At 44.6% G+C, this 21946-nt stretch overlaps 1 pseudogene; it reads right to left on the bottom strand.

The window, feature by feature from the left end:
- Nucleotides 1-2374: 2374 nt before the first annotated feature.
- Nucleotides 2375-13984, bottom strand: LOC140694349 (profilin-1 pseudogene; annotated as a pseudogene).
- Between the last annotated feature and the right edge of the window lie 7962 nt (nucleotides 13985-21946).

Below are 21946 nucleotides of genomic sequence, written 5' to 3'. Positions count from 1 at the left end.
AAATTAATATTTGATATGAAATGGGAGAAAGCTTTATTTTCTTGAAGTCCTTCTTTGAAGACTCCTTTATCCAGAAAGTCAAAGCATACATGCCATTTTCTAGTCTCCATATAAATCTCACTGATGGGAAGCAAGGTTTCTTTGAAAGAAGAAGACAGTATAAAGAGACTGTTTCTACAATTCCACCAAAACTTTCACCAATGCTTCCCAAAAAATTCCAAAAGGAATTTCAGCTCCCTCCCCTCCCTTGTTTGCCCTCTGCAGGAGGTTTTAATGAGCAGTGATCTGGTTCTCACGGTGAAAGCCAAAGGAAGAAAAATCCTGAATAGCCTGCCATCTGCATTGTTCCACATTTGATAATTAGGGATATTAAGAGTAGCGTTAGTTCTATAACAACACTGCCTTATGGAAGGAATCCATTTACATTTGGGAAAACTATAAAAGGGACAAAAGAACATTCAATTCAACTTTATTTCATGCTCATATCCCCAAGCCTTCAGTGCCTTCTGATGCTGTAAGTTGGAAATGCCAGCTCTTCTTTGCTCCTCTTTCTAGTAGAGAATTCATTTTTTCAGTATTTGTGTATTTACTTATATGCTTACTTACTTGTTGAATACCTGCTCTTTCTCTTTCTCCTACTAGATCATAAATTCTTTCAGGGTGGGTGTTGTTATCAGTTTTCTGTATCAGACCGATGTTTTGCACTAGTCAGTGTTGCATAGCTAGTTGTTGAAACCATTGGCTTTAATGTTTCTGTTACACTTTATTATCTCATGGTTTAAGTTATAAGTTAAAACATTTCTAAAATGATTGTTCTATGCATGGGGTAATGGTGTCCCACTCCCCCACTAACCTACCCCTATGTATTGGGGAGAGAGAGAGTCCTTTGGCCTGAGCCTGGGAAGCCACATTATTTCTAGGTGGGAGGAATCACAATCACAATCTAAATGTGGTGATGATCCATTATGACTTTCTTTAACTTCAGAGAGAGTCATGAAAACCAAATGTCTAGGGGGAGCACAGTGAGACACGTGGGAACAGTAGCATCATTTCCATCAGCTTAGCAGCTGCTCAGAGTCAACCCACATGTCTCCGCCCTCCAGGGGTCTAGTAAATGGATGGATTAGTTGCTTCTCATTATGGATAAATACCGCACCAAAGGGAAATTGTTCTCATTTTATGTCTTAATTCTCAAAGGTTCAGAATAAAATAATAATATTGACTAATTGCTTACTATTTCATAATAGGTTCCTCCTCTAGAATCAGAAAGACCATTGGTGATGACCTTTGTGATAAGGTACCTGTCCCAATATCTTTGAGAAGTCTGAAGAAGATTTGCAATTTTCACCACATTTTTTTCATAAATTAAATTAACAAGGTAAAGAAACTGTCTTCAGGAGTTTAATTTCCTACCTCTTATAAAAAATAAACACATTTAGTCTGTTCACCCACTCTGAAAAGCTATTTTTTAGACATAAGTAAACATTCAGGATTAATGCTCCCCTCCCCGTGTCCCCACTGGGAAGAGAGGAGATAATGATTTATTTTGCTTAAAAAAGAGAATAAAACCCATGAGATTATGACCGCCATATTTCAAGGTTGTTTCCAATTTCTTAATACTATTGTAAAGGAGATATGTTTGAGTTAATTTTAATTGAAATTGAGTCTTTTATCTAAAAATATGTAACATGGACACTGCAAGAAATAAAGAAGTAAAGTCATAGATTAACAAAAATGTACATTTTGTGTAAATCTAAGAAGAAACCTTAGGCTTATTAGGGGGACATTCATGGCAGACCCAGCTATGACTTTAAGCATGGAGGTAGACCCTACATAGAGCTTGGAAACGCCACCATCACAAATATACTTTGAACCCAAACATCACGGAATATGGCAGTCGAATGGTCAGAGATGTCTGCCATCCTGGAGGAGAAAGTTGGATGGTCTGAGTACTCCCAGTCCTGTGCAGCAGAGCCACAGGTAAGTGAATCTCATGAGTGGGGAGGCAGGGCTGGCAGGGCTAGCAGGCAATTGAATGGAAAGCAACTTAGGGGAAGGCTACTGAAAAGGTAGCATCTGACATTAAAAGAGAATTACATATTTTTGGCTCAGATCAGCAGTCTTTTTTTTTTTTTTTGGTAGAATCTTTTTTTATTCAGGAAAAATTCACAAAAAAACAAAAAAGTTATCCAACCACACATAGGAAGGGTATGAGAAGAGGGAGGTGTCCATCCAGCCCTAACCTCTGACCATGTGGCTTGGGCAGCAAAAAGGGATGTGAGGTAATGGCCACAAAAATAAAAATGGTGTATGTGGGGGGAAGGAGAGGGGTGCAAAATCAGTGGGGAGCAGTAGGGGGAAGGGACAGATGAGGTCAGTACTGGGAACACCACAGGAGGGAGGCCATTTTATAACATTTCTTGATCATACCACCGTGGACACCTTCTTTGCCCATCAGCAGGACTAGCGTCTTGGCAGTCACGGTGACCATGATATTGAAGGTGAGTGTGCCACCTATGATCTTGGTACAAAGATCCATGGGAAATTCTCCATCCTGCAGCAGTGAGTCCTGGATCACAGAACATTTCTGGCCCCCAAGCCTTAACCCACTCATGAAAAATCTTGACCAGTCTTTGCCAATCAGGACACCAACCTCAGCTGGTGTGATGCTAGCAAAGGTTTTCCTGGGCTGGCGGCCCAGATGTGGAGTGAGTCCTTAGAGCACACCATGGCCACACCCTGATCGGTCCGTCCAGGAGCAGGTTGTGGATGTAGGTGTTCCCCGGCGCTGCTGCTGGGGCCTCGGGCGGGGCTCGGGAGGCCTCGGGCTGGCGGGCGGGGGGAGGCGGATAGCTCGGGGCACGGGCTGCCCACTGGACTGCGGCTCTGCGAGCTGTCCCAACAGTCTTCTAAAGTCTGGATCATATAACCAGAACATACTGCAAAACTGGATTTTACATTTTGAGTTCTGGCAACTCTTCAAGAACAAATGGCTATTTTATTTTTGGTTTCTTTTGTATTTTGAAAAGCTCTCTAGTCTTTAAAGATTGAAATCTCTGGGATATATATATATATATTTACATATAGTCCCCAAAAAACAGTCTGCAGTCTCAGGTGCACCCTATGGTCAGCGGTGGACATAGGCGGGGGTTGGGGGTTTCTCAAGGCCTGGAGGGCTTCCGCATGGACTTTACAGGGGTCAGATGGACCAGAAACACTAGGGAGCAGCTGGATAAGAGCTGGGCAGGTTCCAGGAAGTCATTTCTGGGAGAAAGAATGGGCGCCCCTCGTAGTATTTTGATGGCCCAGTCCCGCCACCAGTCCTCTCTGGTCCATGGAAGGACAAGAAAGGAGGGGAAGAGGCTGATGTTTGGTAAGTGAGAAAGTTCCCGAAGACCGAGGCAGATTTTGCCAGCTCAGGCCTCGGCTGCCCCATCCGGTGGTGATTGTGTCACTGGAGGGGCAGCCCAGAGCCACAAAACTGTCTTCCCCGCAGAGCCGTGAGGAGGGCTGATGCTCCCCTACCTTCGGTGAGGACCTAGCACCTGGGTTTCATTACAAAGTTGCTGCAGATTGGATAATCTCTGGTTCCTTTGTGTGAATGTGCCTGACCCTCCTAAACAGGAAAAGCACGGTGCACTTCAAAAGATACTGACGGTGTTCACACCAGTATAAGAAATCTGTTGCTATTAAATGGAACGAAAAGGAACAGGCAAACTGTAGCAGAAGAAACCTTTCCAAATACAGTTATTAGAAAGGAAGAAAGAAAGGAGGAGGGGAAGGAGGGCGGGACGAGGGCTGCATCCTGACCTGAGCAGAAGCCCCGCTGCTGGCTCACCCACATCTCCCTGGTCCGGGTCTCCTCCTCAGGCTCTGCTTCTGTGAGGCCGTGCGGTCATTGTCCTGCTGAGTTTCTTCTTAAAAGTTTTTCCCACTTGACACCTTAAAATAAATGACAAATTTAATGATGAGATGGAATTTACTTTGAGTCAGTGAAGTCTTGTGGCTGTCACTGGTCAGTCTGCTGGGCTCCCTGCATGGCCCCAGGGAAGGGGGAGACACGAGTATGTGCCCTATGTGTGTGTGATGTGTGTCTGCATGTGTATGTTTGTGTGTGGGGTGTATGTGGTGTGTGTGTTTATGTAGGGTGTGTATGTGGTGTGTGCCGTGTGTGTGTTTGTGTAGCACCCAGCAGACTGAGTCTGCAGGGTGACCCTTGCAGAAGTGAAGGGCCAAGTCCCTGCTTCCTCTGGAGGAGCACAGGTCAAACACATGCCCCCACATGTGGAGACCCCAGGGACAGCACCTTGGACCCCCATGGGTCAGGTGGCCCTTGGCCTGTGTCACTTGAGGATTGGACACAGACAGACCCGGGGTGGCACCTGATGTTTGGATCCCAGCTTTGGTACCCAGGACACCTCCCTATGAGGGAGCTCCCATCATTTCCAGGCTCCTGGAAAGAAGGGGCCACCCCCAAGTGAAGGCCTGTGGGACAGTCATGAGGCTCCTCAGAGAGGCTGAGCCAAAGACTCCAGCCCAGTTCATGTGGACCTGGGTAAAGGGGTCTGCCTGTGTCGGGCTGGAGGGGAAGGAGGCCATAGGGCCGCGCCCTGCAGCTTCATCTGCTCTGCCCCATCAGTCCTGCCCCTCAGTGCATCACCCCCCCACTTTCCTGGACATCCCGGCCAGCCTCTAGTCCCAACCCCTTGGGCTCCAGCTCACGGAGCACCCGCCCAGCACCAGGCCGCACCCCAGGAGGGAGACGGCTCCTTACTTCCGCCCTGCAGTCGGGAGACCACTGGGAGAGGTGACCCTAATTACCCAGGGTCACAGAGCTAGTAGCTGGTGGAGCCTGCGTTCCCAACATCAGGGTTTTAACTCTTCTATTTCCTCTGTGACCACAGCGTCTAGTATTTACATGTACATGTGTTTGTGAGTTTCAGTTTCATTTTCCACATTTTTACATCTAAAATAATTATTAAATACAGTATAAACTCAACATGATTGTAATTTTAAAAGGAGATGTACAAACTATTGTATAAAAAATAGATAAGTAACCAGGATTTACTGTGCATCCTGGGGATTTAAACCCAATATCTTGTAATAATGTATAACGGAGTATAATCTGCAAAAACACCAAGTCATTATGCTGTACACCTGAAACTAACACAATATTGTAAATCAGCTATACTTCAATAAATATAGAATAAAAAGAATACATATTACCTTGTTAATTAAGATATTAGGAATGTTTCAAATGGGACAGCAGAAGCTAAAGTGCTTTAAAAGAAAGGTGCTGTGGCAGTGGAGATGTGGTGGTTGTGTTCATTGCTCCTCTTAGTATTTTATTGTATTTACCTGATTCTTTCATTGGAGGAAATGGGATTAGTGAAAAGCCACAGGTCTTTGGTCTGGTGACACAGAGGGTGGCTGGTGACTGGAGACTGACGTGACCTCCAGCCCTGGGTCAGTGAGCACCCTGGGTGGAGATGTCTGAGGGGGGCCCTCCTGGTAGGGGAGCCTGGGTGGCAAATGGGATGGTTTCCATTTTTCTGTGTCCATCATTTCAGAACGTGGGGGCAACGAAGACAGTGCCCTGATCCATGGGCAGCCACCGCCCCCCTAGGGAAAGTTACCCGACAGGCGCTAAAGATGGAACACTGTATTCAGGAGGGACTCTCCAAGGAGTGACATGGCTGGGGGGAAGCAGGCCCAAGTCCACCTTTGGCCTAGGCCAGTGGGGGTTACAGCCCAGGGACAGGGTGGGGTCATGGATGAAAACTCACTGAGAGGAAACATCCACGGTCTGGGCTCTGGCTGGCCCTTAAGGGGTTCCTGCTGCAGGCAGGCCAGATGGTCAGATTCCCTTGGGTGGTCATATCCCAGCCCTGGCTAAGCTGACTCAGCAGGGGACTTGCCTGGGTGACATGGGCCCAGCAGGATGATGCTGAAGGTCAGATGATGGAGGTCGAGTCTGGAGGAGCCAAGGTTTGGTCAGCGAAGGATCGTGTGCCTCGTGGAGGATTTGTTTGTCCAGGGGGAACTGCTGTCAGACTCAGACCCTGGAAACAGGTGCTTCACACACCGCATGTATCCAGAGATGCCCTGAGGCTGTGAGTTAGAGGCTGCACTGGTGGGGGCTTCGTAAGTGGATAAGAAATCAAACTAAGGTTAGAGACCTGGAAATCCAAGGCTCAGAAAGGGCAAGTAACTCTTCCAAGGCTTCAGAGTGAATGTGTATTGCTTCTTTATACTGAAGACAAGTCTCCCATCCTCATCTCCCCTGTGAGGCGTTCCCACTACTGCTGCCCCGAGAGTCCTAGCCCAACACACTCAAAGGGCTCCCCACGGTCAGCAGGTCAAAGAGCAGAACTCTTAATGTTTGCCAAGGACCTTGTTAATTTGAACAATACAGAAAAGTTCAAAAACGGAAAACAAGTTTCCCGTAAATAGGCATGTCACTGTTAATAATGTTTGTGTTGTTCCTTATCTTTAACTGCCGGAACGTGAGCTTGTGTATATTCGCCATCATTATGCGTACATTATGATATGCTCACTGAGGTCATTGTAGGGTTTTAACATGAAAAATAAGGTAAATAAGTTAGAAGAAATCAATCGTTTAATTTAAATGTGAATTGAATCACATTGCGAAGTTGTTGCAAATCCCCTCTCTGTTGCAATGTGTAAATTGTTTATATTTTATAGAGTAGCAAATTTCTTAAAAATTCAAAACAGCAAATACTTTTTGAACACCTGCATACACACTAGGTATACGCTATGTATGATTTATACATACTACAATGTCTATGTGTCAATATTCATGTACATAACTGCATAGACCGAAGTGGAGAATTCTCACGCTGTTCCTTGGGCTTACTTCCTGCGTGTAACCAGTATCGAAGTTTGGTGCAAATCCTATTGGGTTTGTTTTGTTGTTGTTTTTAAATAGAGCTGAAATTATAACCCAGGTCAATGTGCTCCAAATTCTGTGTTCTTTCCATGAAATGAGATAATGCACATAAAATAAAAGGAATGCCTGGTTTGTAGCAAGACTCAGCATTAGCTATCATCCTGTTTCATTTCTATCAATGCTGTTAAATGGAATTAGCTGCTCAGTCAGTGAATACTTGGGACACACGTTCTCAGCACCACAGTAAGTACAGAAGGTATCTGAGAGGGTTTGAGTGACAAAGGCTATGCAATGTCATTTTCATTTTAATATATACCTACAGTTAAGCGTGTCACAGAGACCATTGTAATATATCAGGTTATAAATTCGATCTTCAAGACCACATTGATCTTAAAGTTTACAGACTGCCTTCATTCTCCAAATATTACCATTGCCCCTCCCTTGATTTTGATAAAGACAGGTTGTAGGAGTGTGGCAATTTATGTGTGGGTCTTTGCTGTAGCGTGTGTAACCAGCAGCACCCAGATACACCTGGCTTTGTGGCCCACCTTTCCAGAAATATATGATTTCAAGTCTGGCTGCCCTCCCTGTTCAGATCAAACTCTATACCAGCCCACTGAGGATGAGGAACTGTCTCCTGAGGCAGCTCAGACAGCTCTGATTGATAGAAATTTCCATGTGGTGGCCTTTAAATTTAACTTGGCCAGAGTAAAATCTCACTAAGTTGAACCTTCAGACAGGGATGGCACACTTGATCTTTGATAACACAGACCTTACGCCAGCAAATTTTCAGGATTCTCATCCAATAAAGGCCATTCAGGCTAATGTTAGTGGCTTCCTCCAAAGAGGGCTCAGTACACAGAAGTTTCTTTAACCACGTGCTTCTAGATGCAGAGATGGGCTCTTAGGTGTAAGGGTTGTCATTCTGTGACACTGTGTTGTGAAAGGTGCACTTCTTATGAACTTTAATAAAAGCATGAGTTAATTTTATAAAACTCATAAATGAGTGAGTGACTAAGGTCACATTCCTAGAACTCCTGACAACTGCTCAGAATTTCAGAATGCCTGAAGCTCTGGGACAGTCACCTGCCCCCACCCATTGCCTCCGGCATTGTGTTTTACGTTGTTGGCCTTCCCTGCTGTATTCTAGAAATAATGCAAAATGTTGTTTAAATATTCTGGAATTTAGCTTTTATCCAGATAAGATGGCCTGGATATGCAAGGGGTTACAGTTTAAATTCTAGGAGATGTTCAAAGCACAGAATGTGGATATGCAGACCTAAAGGAAGCCAGTGGTCTGGGCACAGGCCCCCTGTGCCGTGTTTGGGAGAATCAAGGGATCCACATTATTTGTTGAAGTGTTCTGAGTTGGTTTCCCTCATTTTGTTTGTAGTGACATTGAGGGGGCTGTGTTTGGATCTTGGCTTTGTTTTGTAACCTCAACATTATGGTTTTTGACTCATCAATGTTTGTGCTTGCAGTGGGTTTATTTTGACAGTACCTCTGGTCCCTGGGGTACAGGCTCATCCTGTGTTGGCAGTACCTGCCCCAGCCATTGCCATGTGGACACTCAGGATTTCCATTCCTGAAGCCTCCCCAGCCCAGAAGGCTGAGCTTATTTGACCTGCTTTGAAAAGGTGTGCATATATACATTTTTAACATTCTTCAGAATCCCCATGAAGAAGGAGGACTTTAATTTCTACTGGGTAGTGTTTTTGTTTTCTTTTTAATATTTTTTCTTTCATGGTGGCCCTGTGCGCCTGTGAAACGTGCACTGTTTCATGCCACGCCCCTTCATGCAAGCTCCACGCCCCACCATACCACTGGTAGTGTTCTTTAGCAGGTGTTCTGTGGTTTTACATCAGTTTTTAATATTGGTGCCTGGTGGATCCAAAGGTCCTGGTGATTGTCTGTATGTTCATCTCATGATCCTCAGTGTTGCTGAAAGATCAGCTCCCGTCTCTAATGAGCCAAATAACACAGAGACCGGGTCTTGGAGCTTACAAGAAAGGAGGCAGCTTTATTACTCATCCAGGCAAAGGAAACACACAGCAGGCTAATCCCTTCAAAACTGTGCACCCACCTTTGCGATGGGGCAGGATAATTATATAGCCATAGCTTAAACAACGAAGTGTTCATAACAACTGACAGAATCATGTTCTCATCAGAAGACTCAGAATGGCGTCATGATGCCTCTAGGTGACCAATTCTATAGAGGATAGTGGTTAGATCACTTTATCTCTTTAGCACTCAAGGTGTGGCCTTCTTTGTAAGGTTACAGTCCTTTGACTTTCTCCCTGGAGAAGGACAAAGAGACCAAGCATGATTATGACTTTCGATTGCTGGAATAAAATAGAAACAGTAAGATCAATGGCTGTAGTTTAAAACACTGGGCTTGGAGCTGTGGGTAGCAACTGGTCGGTCAGGTTCTTTAAGCATTCTAAGGGCAAGCATCAGAATAAGCAGTCTGTTAACCTAAGTGTGACCATTTTATTATTCCCCCTTCATCGTGATTCATTGAGAATGGAAGGTAGGGACTTCTGGGCTTCTTGACACAGTCTTGTTTTCAAGGTGACATTTAAAATTAGGCTTATCCCACCCATCTCCTTGGCCCCTCCCAGGCCCTAACCCTAACCCTGCAACCACTGAGTCTGTCCTTGGGGCTCTTGCAGGCCTCTCCCAAAGACAAACTCAGAGTCTCTACATTTTCAAGTTTTGCTGATAATTACTTCTGGAAAAAAACAGAAAGTACATTTGATTTTTGTTGTTGTTGTTGTTTTCCAGAATAGTAAATTTACAAAGCATAAGAAACTGTTTACAGAATCCTAAAGTTAAGGATTCTTTTTATAAAATGTATTTTAAAATTCCTTAGGTAATATATATTTTGTGTGAAAACATAAGCAATACTGAAATATATGGGATAAAAAGTTTCTCTGTGACCTTAATTTGCTGGCTGGAGTGTTTGCACATTAAATTTTGATAGATACTAACAATGGATGCTTTCCAAGGTGTACCCTTTACACACCACCACCACCGGCAGACTTTGAAGGCGTCCCAGCAGGGTTCCCAACACTGGGAACATCTTTGCAAATGTTTACCAGTTTGATAGGTGTGAAAATAGCATTTCACGTTCATTTGCATTTCTCTGAGTATAGTAGAGTTGAGTATCTTACTGTTCTTTTGTTTGGCTCTTTTCTGAGACAGGACACAAAAGTCATCTTGTACTGGGAAGGTGTGAGGTGCTGTTACAGAATCCAACCTCATTCTGCTCACCACACGACAAACCAATAAATCAGTAGATGAGGTGTTGGAGCAAGGAATAGCGACTTTATTTGGAAAACCAGCAGACTAAGAAGATGACAGACTAATGTCCTGGAGAACCTTCTTCCCCAACCAGAATTCAGGCTCCTTTTATACTTGAAAGGGGTAGGGGGTGTGACTGGTTGTTGCAAACTTCTTGGTTTAGGAATGATTTGTTCTTGGAATCCTTTGTTCTTGCAGCTCTCCACATGATTCATGTCATTGTGCCCCTGTAAATCCTCCAACAAAACAAACATGATTTTCTATTCTGCAACTTGTCATCTTTATATGAGTGCAAAAGTGTGAATATCCTTAAAGGTCAGAGTCTTGGGAATAGGCTGCCTTGTATATTTCAGGCTAAAGGCAACATTCTTTTACAAAAGGTACCGAGCTAGCAAGGCTAAGCCTAGAAAACAGGGCACAGGGTTAAAGCCAAAGGAACAGATCTAGCATAGAGTCAGATTTCTTCTTTTCTATTACAGTGCCTTTGCTGAGAGATAAGAGGATGTTTCTGGGCGGGTCCTCCTCTGCCCCTGGCAGGGATTCGGCAAGAACCCTGCCAGACTCACCATGACTGTGGATGGAACTGCTCTCCAGCAGAGAATATAACAATTAATGGTGATTAAAATTACTTGTCAAAGTTTCTTCAATTGCCTGTAAACTATACCATGTAGGGTGCGGGGAACTTCTCACTTGCCCATCAATGATCAGGCTCCCCAGATACAAGCGACCAGCACTGCAGAGGGTTCCAAGATGACCTAGCCAAAATAGCTTCACACTTTGCTCTTGAGCCTTGGTCTCCTAACAAGTACACTTTCAAAGCTCTGGTTCCTCTTTCCTTTTCTGCCGCATGAATGAACACACCCCTGAACCCACCTGGGCTGAGCCCAGATCATGCAGACAACCACCTGCCGCCCATTGCCAGGCTTGGCTGAATCCTTCCTCTAGCATGTTCATGTGCCCAGTGCCTCTGCCCTAGGGGTCTGGATCACCATCTATGCCATCACCCACCCAAGGACTACTGGTGGGTGGTGCACAGCCCAGGACCACCCTGGCATGCAGCCTAGGATCTCCCTGAGCCTCTGGCTTAGAGAAAGCACAGGGCATGGGCGGCAGGGTGCCTGGGTGGGAATTGGAACCACCTCCATTCTCACCCACCGAACCCCAAAGCCTCAGATACAGGGCTGTTTGCCCACACACTCCGCCAGAGCTCTGACTGGTGTCCGTCGCCATGATGACTGGAGCCTGTAATGCCGCACCCCCTTGGGTGAAGAATGAGGGTGTCATCTCGGGTTAGGGGTGCACTCAGAGTGAGGGGAATCATACAGTGCAGGGACAGGCTGAGTGGTGAGGGGCCGCTCAGAGTGGAAGTGACCCAGCTGAGGGTTGAGGCTTCAGTTTTGGGGTGAGGGAACCATCTTGGGATGGGGGACCTGGGGTAAGGTATGAAGGGTCAGTTTGGGGTTCAGGATCCATAGATTGGACGTGGTGGGGCAGAAAGTGGGAGCGGGGATCTCAGTGTGAGGAGAAGCTTCACCCTGGGGGCCTTTTTGGGGACCTAGCTTGGCTGGGAGTAGGTGTCAATGATGGGGGGCGGTGAGCAGGAGAAGTGGGGCTGGGGGTGTGGCCTGGCCCTGGGCCGGTGGTTGTTCTGGATGGATGCCGGGACCCTGTCAGTGGTGGGAGAGGAAGCATTGGGAATGGGGCCCTGCCTGGCCTCCCACACCACAACCTGTACTGCAGGAGCTGCAGCCCGAGCGTCCACGCGGCGGGCGGGTGGAGGAGGGGCGCGCGCGGACGCGCGGACGCCGGAGCCCGCCCAGAGCGCGAGGGGGCTGGGCTGGAGCCGGGCGCCCCCGGGCCAGGCCCCAGAGGAGGGGGACGGCCTGGGGTCTGGGCCGCCGCCTGCCGCCGCCTCCGCTGCTGCCGCTGCCGGGCAGGTAAGGGGGCGCTGGTGGGGGCGCGCAGGTCGGGGTGCGGTGGTGAGGCCGGGGCCGCGCTGCTTGTTAGGACCCTGAGGCGGGTCCGGGGCCGCCGCCCTGCTGCGTGGTGCGTGGTCCCCCCACATTAGTAGTCACTGAACCCCGCACCTTCACCGCCGCTCGTACGCGGGTCTGGGAAAGCGGGTGCAGCCCCGGGAGGTGGGAGGGCGCCGGCCGGGCCCGGAGCACCTCCGACTGGGCCTCAGGCCAGAGCCGCCCTGCGCAGGTGGGCCTGCCTGGCGAGTGGTGGCGCCCCGGACCCTCCAGGGCGCAGGCGACCTGGGGCGGAATAATGGGCGAGGCCCAGGTCTTTGGGAGCTTGTCAGCCTGACCTGAGATCAAAAGCCTTTGACAAGTCTATTTTCAGTCTTTTGAGGAATCTCCATATTGCTTTCCACAATGGCTGCAGCAAGCTGCGTTCCCACCAGCGGTGTAGGAGGGTTCCTTTTCTCCACAGCCTCCCCAGCATTTATCGTTTCTGGACTTTTGAATGATGGCCATTCTGTCTGGTGTGAGATGATACCTCATTGTAGTTTTGATTAGCATTTCTCTGATAATTAGCGATATTGAGCATTTTTTTAATGTGCCTATTGGCCATTTGTATGGCTTCATTGAAGAATTGCTTATTTAGTTCTGCCATTTTTGGATTGGCTAGTTTTGTTTGTTTGTTTGTTTGTTTGTTTTAATTCAGTTGTGTGAGATGTTTATATATTCTGCAAATTAAGCCCTTTTCAGTCTCATCTTTTGCAAACATTTCCTCCCATTCCATAAATTGTCTTTGTTTTGCTTATACTTTCCTTTGCTGTGCAAAATCTTATAAATTCAATTAGGTCCCATTTGTTTATTTTTGCTTTTATTTCTATTCCTTGCATAGACTGCCCTAGGAGAACATTGCTGAGGTATATGTCAGATACTGTTTTGCCTACATTTTCTTCTAAGTGGTCTATAGTGTCTTATCATATGTTTAACTCTTTAGACCATTTGAATTTATTTTTATGTAAGGTGTGAGGGAGTATTCTAACTTCATTGATTTACATGCAGCTGTCCAATTTTCCCTACACCGTTTGCTGAAGAGACCGTCTTTATTCCATAGTATGTTCTTACCTACTTTTTAAAGATTAATTGACCAAAAGCTTGTGGGTTTATTTCTGGGCTTGCTATTCTGTTCCATTGATCCATATGTCTGTTTTTGTACCAGTACACTGCTGTTTTGATTACTGTAGCTCTGTAGTACTGTCTGAAGTCTGGGAAGGTTATTTCTCCAGCTTTGTTCTTTTTCTTCAGCAATCTTTTGGTAATTCTGGGTCTTTTGCAATTCCATATAGATTTTAGGATTATTTGCTCTAATTTTGTGAAAAATGTCCTGGGCAATTTCACAGGGATCACATTAAATCTGTAGATTGCTTTGGGTAGTATGATCATTTTAACACTATTAATTCTTCCAATCCAAGAGTATGGGATATCTTTCCATTTTAAGTTATCTTTAATCAACGTTTTGTAGTTCTCCATGTATAAGTGTTTCACCTGCTTGGTGAGATTTATTCCTAAGTATTTTGTTGTTTTGGATATGATTTTAAAAGAGATTGTTTCTTTACTTTCTTTTCCTCCTGTTTTATTGTTAATGTAAAGAAACGCAGCCGATTTGTGTATCTTAGTCTGTATCCTGCTACCTTGCCAAATGTTTTTATTTTTGGTTCATTTCTGTATTTTTCTTCTTCTTTCAGTCTATTCCCTTATGGTTAGATGATTTCTGTTACTGTTGTATTTGTGTTTCTCTCACCTGTTTTTGCATATCTAATGTAGGTTTTTAATTTATGGTTTTCATGAGTTTCATATACGTTGCTCTGTTACAATATCTGACTGTTTTCAAGCGATTGTCATTTAAGGTCACTTAATGTTTTACTCCCTTTCCCCCTTTTTTGTTTTGTTTTTGATTTTATGTTTTACATCTTCCTATACCTCTTGTGTTTGTTGTAATTATAGTTGTTTTTATAATTTTTGTTTTTTAATCTTTGTAGTAGCTTATTTAAGTTGTTGATTCACAGCCATTGCTGCATTTTTGCCTTTAAACTAGGATTTCCCCCTCCCCAGAAGTTCTTCTTTTCCTTGGTAACTTTCTTGGGAGGTGGGTAGTTTTATTTACTTATTTTAGTGCGATTGAACCCACTACCTCATGCATTCTAAGCACACTCTCTACAGCTGAGCACTACCTTCCCCTCAACACGTTCTTATTTCTTGTTACAGATTTTTCTTTTTCACATAAAAAAGACCTTTTAATACTCCTTGTAAGGTTAATTTAGGATTGATGGATTCTTAGTTTTTGCTCATTTGAGAAGCTCTTTAACTCTCTTTCAATTGTGAGTAATAACTTTTCTGACTAGAGTAGCCTAGGTTGCAGATTTTTCTCTTTGAGTACTTACTAATGTTGCTAAATGTTTACATTAGCATGTAATCGTGGCTTTCCCTTCTGGCCTGCAATGACTCTGCTGAAAAACAGCTGATAGTTTATGAGGAATTTCCTTTCATGTGATGCTTTCCTTTTCTCCTCCTACCTTTAGAATTCTGTTATTCATTCATTCATTCATTCAAACAAACCAAAACTTTTGTCATTCTTGCAAAATCTATAACATTTTATCTGTTAGGAAAAAGAACAAAGAAGTCATTCTTTTTTGCTGATTTTTAGAATTCTGTCATTATCTTTAAATTTTGCTTTTTGAATAATGATTTGTCTTGATGTGGGTCTGTTTGAGCTGATACCATTTGTGACTCTGTGTTTCCTGCGCCTGGATCTCTGTTTCCTTTTTCGGATTAGGGAAGCTTTCAGCTATAATTTTATCCAATGTTTTCTCACCCTTTCTCTTCTCCTTCAGGGACCCCTATAATATGAATGTTAATATGTTTGATGCTGTCTCAGAAGTCCCTTAAACTCATTTAATGTATTTTTTCTTCTTGCTCTTCTAATTGGGTGTTTTTCATTATTCTATCATCCAGATTGCTAATGTAGCATCTGTATTGCCTAATTTTCCATGTTACCTACACTTCTGCTCTGACTGGTTCTTTTTGTATATTTTCTAGTTCTTTTTAAAAATTCTCCCTGTGTTCATCTGTTCTTTTTCCCAGTGCAGTTATCATTCTTATTACTATTGCTTTGACCTCTCTGTCAAATAAATTATTTATCTCTTTTCATTATGGTTATTTTCTTATTATTTCACTTAAAACATATTCCTGTCTTCTCACTTTAACTTTCTATATCTCTGTGAAGTTAGGTGAAACAGTTACCTGTCCCAGAATTAAAGGTGTGTCCTTGTGTGAGAGCATCCTATGCAGTCTTCTGTGCCCAGCGGATCTGTGGGAAGAATTGCATCTTAACTGATCGTTGGCTGCCATCTTCCCCCAGGATGTGCTGGCAGCCAGAGTAATGGGGGTGGTACAGCTGGAGTTAGAGGGATTGGAGCCAGTTCCAGGTTCAAGCAGGGGCTTCTCCTCTGCTCCATGACTGTTAACAGCCCTATCAGGGGGTGGCACAGGGCCCTGTTGGGCTGGAGCAGGAGCTCTGTGGGAGTTGGGTTCTCCTGGGTGTGAGGGCAGTCTCTGCTTTGGTTTGGAATGTGGCTGAGGCCTGAGGGCCTGCAGTGGCCCTTCTGTACTGGTTTTACCTTTTCCCCAATGTGTACACCTTGGCTAGAGGGTGGGTCAGGGCCAGAGACACTGGGGCCACACCACTGAGCTGGCCTCAACCCCTCTCAGTTGTGCATGAGAAAGTGAGTTCTCATGATGGCAGCCTCTGCCCTGGTGCTTGTATTGCTCCTTCCAGAGTGTGTGCCGGGACACTAGCTAGCAGTGGTAGGGCCACATCCAGGCCAGCACCATTTTCTCACACTGTGTGCACTCTTATTGGCAATGGAAGCTACCACCTGAGTGGGGAGCAGCACCAGAATATGGAAGGCTGGAGCAGGAGCCTGTATAGTCTGGGGGGCCCCACTTGAGGCACCCGTGGAAGCTGCCAGAGCCCCAGGCAGTGTTCAGCCTGCTGTTTCCCTGCTGTGATGGGGCATCAGCAAGCCTCTGCACAGGCTCTTCAAGAGTAGGGTCTCAGTTTTTTACAGTGCTACAGTAAATCCACTGGTTTTCAACCCGGCCAAGAGGGCACATCATCCCAGTGCTGAACCCCATGCCTGGGGCGCCTGGTCCATGGTTCACACCATAGCCCAGACGTGGGGGACTGGTAGGGCTCGAGCACCGCTACAGCCTCGTGCTGTCTGGGTGAGAGTGCCTGCAGTTCCGAGTGCTGCGTGGCTGGTGGAGGACCATGCGGTCTAAGTCTGTTTGGCACGGACAGATGGAGCTCATTATAATTATTACTTATAGAGATACTATAATTACAGGATATGCCATCGAATTTTCTAAGGAATTTAATATTATAATATTATAATACCCCAGCTGCCTGGTGTGAGTAATATAACTGCAGGTACTCGGGATCCTGGAACAAAAACTTGAATTATGCTTTTGGTAATCAAAGGTGTAGGTCCTAAAGGGGTGCATTTACCATAATGCTCTTATACATGTCAGTCATAGGGAAATTCTACATTAAGAAATGGATGCTAATGATCATCAGGCACATTTATAAACGCTCAATATCACTAATTATCAGAGAAATGCAAATCTAAAACACAATAAGGTATCACTTCACACCAATCAGAATGGCCATCATTCAAATGTCCACCAATGACAAATGCTGGAAGGTTGTGGAGAAAAGGGAACCCTCCTACACTGCTGGTGGGAATGCAGTTTGGTGCAGCCACTGTGGAAAACAGTATGGAGATTCCTCAGAAGACTAGGAATAGACTTGCCATATGACCCAGAAATCCCTCTCCTGGGCATATATCCAGAAGGATCCCTACTTCAAAATGACACCTGCAAGCCAATGTTCATAGCTGCCTATTTACAATAGCCAAGACATGGAAACAACCTAAATGTCCATCAAGAGATGACTGGATAAAGAAGAGATGGTATATTTATACAATGGAATACTATTCAGTCATAAAAACTGACAACATAACACCATTTACAGCAACATGGATGTTCCTGGAGAATGTCATTCTAAGTGAAGTAAGCCAGAAAGAGAAAGAAAAATACCATATGAGATTGCTCATATGTTCAATCTAAAAAATAAAAAATAAATACAAAACAAACAAACAAAAAATACCTCATAGACATAGAATGCAAACTTGTGGTTGCCAAGGGGGCAGGGGTGGGAAAGGACAGACTGGGATTTCAACACGTAGAATAGATAAACAAGATTGTACTGTGTAACACAGGGAAATATATACAGGATCTTGTGGTGGCTCATAGCAAAAAAGAATGGGACAATGAATGTATGTATGTTCATGTATAACTGAAAAATTGTGCTCTACACTGGAATTTGAGACAACATTGTAAAAGGGCTATAACTCAATAAAAAAAGTTTAAAAAGTTGATGCTGTTTGAGTTTAGTATTGAATTATTAGAGAATGTGATGAACCTGTAAGATTCTGGATCAAAATTAGTTAAATGACAAGAGCAAGTGATCCAAGTAGTATATACAATAAGAAATAAAGTCCTGAATCGAATCATTTTGTCTGATTTTCTCAGTGGGTAATAAATAATTAGGGTTTTGACTACTGTTGTTTTGAGTAAACTATAGAATGTAATCAATTGTGAAGTGGTGAAAATTTAAGGATATTTGTAATAAGATTAGCACTGTGATAATATAGTGGGGGTGTTAATGATCCTTTGGATAGATGAAATTGGCTGGCCCTGTGTATTGGTGGATGAAGACAAGTTGTTGATGCAAGTGGAGGGACTAATTGATAGGAAGGTTAGTGAAAAGTGAAGGCTATTAACATTCAGTTGATTGAGGAAGAATGAGCTGATAAGTCTGGTTAATAGGCCATAAGATGTAGTATTAATTCAGAGGATACAATTTTTGATAATCACGTTAATGGTATTAATATAATGTTTGGAATAATGAGTTTTAGCATTGAAAAAGGTTAAGATTTTGTACATAATCAGTACCATAAGCATTGGATATCATGACTATTAGTGATAATCCTAGTGCAGCCTCACAGGTGATGAGTACTAAGAATAGGTATTATGGTAGCTAATGAAAAATGGGTGTTTAGAATGATGGCAGTTGCTATAATGAGTAATGCTGATATTATGCCATCTAAGCACAGTAATGAGGGTATTACATGTGATTTATATATTATTATCCGTATAGGATACTGTAAATGCTAAAATGGTAGTAATATTGACTAATACCATTTGATAATTATGAAGTTAATTATAATTTTGAGTCAAAATACTGTTTTTGTTTAAAATAGTTATCATATACATTCATTCTAATCCTTTTTAATCCATTCATAGGAAAACCTTATGGCTACTAGTAATAAGATTAGAGTTTGTGCCATGAAAAATGTAGCTTTTGTTATTCTTTTGAGATGCTCAGGGTAAGAGTAAGAGGAGGGCAATTTCTAGGTCAAATAATAGAAAAGTAGTGACTACTAAGAATAAATAAATGGATAAGGGTGGTTTGCTGGCCCTATAGAATCAAATCCACATTGTTATTAACTTGATTTTTCTGTATACACATTCAGCAGAGGAAGTCAGACTGTGATAAGTACAACTTGTAAGTCTAGTCATGTATTGGTAGATGATGTCTGTATGAGCTTTATTAATCTTTCTCCAGTTACATGACAAGCAATAGACTGGAAGTCAGTTGCAAAATTTAATACTAAAAGAAAAAAATGTTCATCAATAGATAGTGACCTACAGGAAAAATCATTTTATCTACAAAAATGTAATATCAGGAAGCTGATTGAAATCCAAAATGATTAGATGTAAAGTGAAATTTTAATTGGTGTAGAAATCACAGAGTGAGAAAAGTAGAACCAATAATTTTGTGTAGTCAGTGAAAGCTTTTAGCTATGAAAGCTACTGAGCCAAAAACTCCATCTGAAATTATAAACTTTATATTCTTCTGAGGCTTGCAATAATATAAAATAAATTCCTAGAGGAACTGTAATGAATCAGACTTGCAGTATTGTCAATGATTTCTTCCTATTAGATGATGGTGAGTACAAGGGATGGAAACTTCAGAGGCTCAGAACTGAAATATTAAGAAGTTATTATGGGAACTGTGTGTGTGGTCAGTATGTTGTTAGGTGCTGTGTTCGCATATTTTTATCATTTTTCTGATCAGAAGGTAGGATCTATGTGTCATTTTAGGACTTATGTGTATTTGCCTCTATGTGTGTGTGTTGAGAGTTTGGTGGTGGGGAGAAGCATTGTAAACTTACCGACCCTGTGCTGAGAGCTGTAGGACCTCCTTCCCTAATAAAAATGACCCTGCTCTTTTCACCACATTCCCGCCCGTGACAATAATTCATTGTAATGGATGTATGTACTGTCCTGGACCAAAGCAATGCATCCATTTATAATTCATAAAGTAATTTATATTTTGAATAAAAAATACTTACATATATGATGGATTTTATGTTTTTCCTCTTATTTACCTTGGTGCCTAACAATGATAATAGAAGATCCATTTCCGGAGACCAAGCTGACTTTTAGGAGTCAGGATCACTCATGAACACATCCTCACCCTGTTTGTCCTGACTGGTGTATGACTTAATGTTATTGCAAGAGGAGTTTCCCAAGACAAAGGCAATGGTCTTCCTCAGAACCTCAGGGAGCAGGTGACAGAATGGGCTCCAGGTGGAATCTCTTTCCAAGTTAGACTTTGGTTCAAGGTAAAGTTACAGCACTCACCACCCCTGAGACCCTATGGTGATTCACATCCCCTCTGTCTTCTCATCCACAAAATGGGTTATTGAGAGTGTAGTGTAATCACAGCCCTGCACTCTGAATTTGGTCAATTGGCACATTATACTGCCCAGTGTGATATTTCAATACCTTTGACCTGACGTTAATTGGTAATTTATAGGGGGTCCCGACTCCTGAGGGTTGGAAGGAATTTTTGTTGACAGTGGGAAGAGCTCCGGTATCCCTGAAGCCTGCTTACTCTGGATGGGACTCAGTCCCTCCAGGCTGGGGGTCCTGGGGCCAGCACAGCGCCTGAAGCCCAGCTGCGGATCCAGGAAGGTCCAGCAGTGTGGTTGGAAGTGCAGCCCCACTGGGTCTGTGAGGAGTCAAGGTCAACTCCCCACAGGGCAGTCTCTGGAGTTTCCTCCCAAAGGGCAGCCAATCCTCCTGAAAGTCAACCCCAACAGGGACAGACACAGAGGCTGGAACCAGAAATCCCAAGGAAAATGGGAGGTACCAATCCTTCCAAGTACAATGACCCCTGGGGAACTCAGTTCCAGGGAGGTCAGAGCCTTAGAGCGGGAGGGACAGTGAGGCCTGGATTCCTGCCTTTTCTGCCCCCTCCACTCTGGGCCCCTTCCCAGAGTTGCACCACCCTGGCCCATTGTCCCCCACCACGGACTCTGGACTGGCTCTCTCTTTCCTTCTAGCCTCCTCTTGTCTCTGGTTCTCCCTACTCAGTTCCCCTGTCACCTCCTGTCACTTTCTAGGACTTGACCCCCACCTCTCTCAATCACTCACACACTATCTCTGTCCCTGCCTGTCTCTTCCCTCAGGCCCTCAGGCCCTGGGCTCCAGTCCAGCCCTGTCCAGGGCCACAGGGCCCCACCACTCCCAGCCCTCCCACCCTCACTGCCAAGTTTTGGCCAAGGCCATGCTCACAGTGGATGGAGTCCAGTTACAGAGGCTGCCCACGGCGGTATTTACTGCTGTACAGCTGTTCGCGCCTCTTCCTGGGCAGCACAGTCACACCTTGACCTGTTGGTGGCCCAGCCCGGACCCCAGAGCTGCTGCAGGGCTGGCCACCTCCCCCACCTGGAAGGAGGCACAGCCCTGCGGGCTCGAGGGGCTACTGGGGATTGGATTGAGGGACCTCTAAGGAGCCAAATATTTCCACCCAACTCCTCCTTGTGAGCAGCAGGGAGTCCCAAACCACTGACACCTGCCCTTCCAATTTCTCACTAAGAACACTATGGGCAGATTGTGGGAGCACCTAAGACTTAGGAGGGAACTGCTGCCCTCAGTTCCCCTCAGAGTTTGCCTGGCATCGGGGCTCCTGGGGCAGCTGATAGGGCAGGGTGGGGGCACAAAGCCTGGATTAGTGCAGGGTCCTCTCACTGGGCTCCCGTGGCCACTCCTGGCACCTCATCCATTCCTCACCATCAGCAGTTGGTCACTTCCCAGGGACAGATATGAGGGACTCTCTGACCCTTGTGACAGGCAGGCCCCATGTGCTCAGCACTCATTGATTGAATGAACACAACCACCCCCATATCTAGATACCAAATCTTCCCACCACCCCAGAAGGACTTCCCAGGCCCCCTCACAGTCAATACTGCCCCAAAGCATAACTCTGCTTCGGCTCCACTAGGGTAGTTTCTGCCTCTTTAGACCTGGGTGTACACATGAATCACCCAAGTGAACTGTAGAGAGGTGTGACAATTTGGGCCAAAATAATAGGGTTGATTTTTATGCGTATAGCATATGTACCTAAAATTAATGTCATCTGCAGGTGTATTACAGAGAAGGATAGCCATATGGGTGTGGCGATGTGATTAAGGTGGTTTGTTAAGATCTTTTCCATCTCGTGGCTGTTCTGTCTGCCTTTTGTGTGAAGTGCTGAGTGAGGGGGAGTGGAGGCCTGCCACTCCACTTGTGTAGTTGATTCCTT

Source organism: Vicugna pacos, unplaced genomic scaffold (genome assembly GCF_048564905.1).
Source record: "Vicugna pacos unplaced genomic scaffold, VicPac4 scaffold_21, whole genome shotgun sequence".
NCBI lineage: Eukaryota > Metazoa > Chordata > Mammalia > Artiodactyla > Camelidae > Vicugna > Vicugna pacos.
The sequence above is the reverse complement of the archived record's forward strand: the minus strand, read 5'-3'. Positions and strand labels throughout refer to the sequence as shown.